General features: G+C 46.5%; 1 protein-coding gene across 1 annotated transcript in view; it reads right to left on the reverse strand.

Moving 5' to 3' along the window:
• The window catches only part of CDH11 (cadherin 11), a 99,360-nt gene that overhangs the window by 4,212 nt on the left and 93,124 nt on the right, over positions 1-2,024 (reverse strand). The gene's annotated exons all lie outside the window — the stretch shown is intronic.

A 2,024-nucleotide genomic window follows, 5' to 3' on the forward strand; every position in this document is an offset into this window, starting at 1 on the left:
TGCTCAGCTTGTGTGTGATTACCACTGACCAGGCTCTGACAGGGCTGGGAAGAAAGCATTAGCAATTGGGGTCTCAAAACCAACCATGGGAACAGGGCTAGACCAGCGCTCCCCTCTGTCCTCCAATCGCTCCATGTTCTTCTGAGCATCCCCTCCCCATTTTTCTGCCTTAATATTCCTCTTATCTTGAAGGTGAACATCTGAATTGAACTTCAGCCTCACCGTTGAACTTAGTAATTATGTCTCCAGGGTGGCTCCAGGCCCTCTCCCATCATCTTATTTGGCACCAAACACTACATTTCCCCAACAAACCTGCTTCCCACTCCTCTGCCATTATTACCTGTTGACACAACCACCCTGACCTCTACCGGATGGAGAGTTTCTTCAGAACAAGGAGTTTTAGCTGACTCATTCCCTCCCCCACCCAGTGCCCTGCACGTACGTAGCAGACACTCAATATTTGTTGAACAAATGGCATGACCGTATCTTGGGAATCTTGGGAAAGGCTTAACCCACATGTCAGATGTGGGCTTTCAAGAGCAGCCTGACTTCTCGATCTTTGGTGACCTCTATTCCCCAAATGCTTCCTCACCATGCTTTCTGTATTTCTCCACCCCACCCCCCAATGCTTTTCTCGGCTCTTCTTCTAGTTTGTTGTTGTCGTTCCCTTGGGAAAATATTAGAAGTTGAAGCAATCAACATGTCGAGTATTTCTCATATGTGTGCCTGTGTGTAGGTGCGCACACACACAGTGAACCCCTGTATATTCTGTCTCTAGGTGTGGGATGAAAATCATTAGGTAATTTACAGCAGCTTCCAATTCTGGCCAACATGGTGGCTCAAAGGTAAGCAAGCTTTAAAATCTCTGCCATTGAGTAGATGCCAACTCATAAGAGAGAATGGAACTGCTCCCTGTCAGTTTCTGAGATTGGAACCCTTTAGGGAAGTAGAAAGCCTCATCTCGCTCCCATGGACCGGCCAGTGGCTTCAAACAGCTGACCTTGTGGTTAGCAGCCCAGTGCATGACGACTCTGCCACCAGGATTTCATAAAGAGCTCGATAGTCTCATGAATTGTGGTCAACAAAAAACCCTCAGGATTTCCAAATAAAATGGATATTTTCAGATGAAAGTAAGAGTGTTCTGTTCTCGGACACACACAGGAAATACAGATGCCACCTTGCTTCGGAAGGAGCAGCCATTGCCAGCACTACAGCAGGCAAGGGAGGTGTTTGGTCGGTTGTTCCCATCACTGGATTCTCTGCCTCTCGCTGCAACAACTGATCAAAACGAGGCAGGGCAGCTAATTGTGCGTATTTCTATATTTTCTGAACTTTGCATGCCTGACTGTTCCTCTTGCTGTGAGGTGCTAAGGAGTCCTTTCTAACGCATAGTTGGCGGGGGCCCTGGTGGCATAGTGGTTGTACATTGGACTGCTAACCAAAAGGTCAGCTGTTTGAAAAGACCAGTTTCCTCGGCAAGAAAAAGACGAGGCTTTTCTATTCCCATCAACAGCTACTGTCTCAGAAGCCCACAGGACCAGTTCTACCCTGTCTTACAGGGTCACTATGAGTCAGTATTAATTTGATAACAATGAGTTTGGTTAGCTATTGCTCTTAGGCATGGGGAAAGCTATATATTTCACAAAAAATAGTAAAACAAAAGCAAACTGATCCAATGAAATTCTCGTTGAATACTCAATTCTGCTGTCATTCTCACCTTCCCAAGCAAAACCATTGCTCTATACCTAGCAAGTAACAGGAAAATTTACAGATCGATAAGATTTTCAAAGAATGCTATTTGAAAAATTGTTTGGAGTTCAACTAAAACATTCGTGAGTAAGAAGCAAAATCCACCCAGTGGGGTGATTAGGGTGGTGTCATTGTGCCCCCCCCACACACTTCTTACCCCAGTGGGTAGGGCTGGTGGACAAACCCAGCCCCTGATCATTCCCCACAGCTCCATTGGCCAAGGCGGAGAACTGACTGGTGGGTGATGGGGAGGGCACAGGGTAAGGTGAAGATGG

Source organism: Echinops telfairi, unplaced genomic scaffold, assembly GCF_000313985.2.
Source record: "Echinops telfairi isolate 266 unplaced genomic scaffold, ASM31398v2 ScPeMD7_2291;HRSCAF=2852, whole genome shotgun sequence".
Lineage (NCBI taxonomy): Eukaryota > Metazoa > Chordata > Mammalia > Afrosoricida > Tenrecidae > Echinops > Echinops telfairi.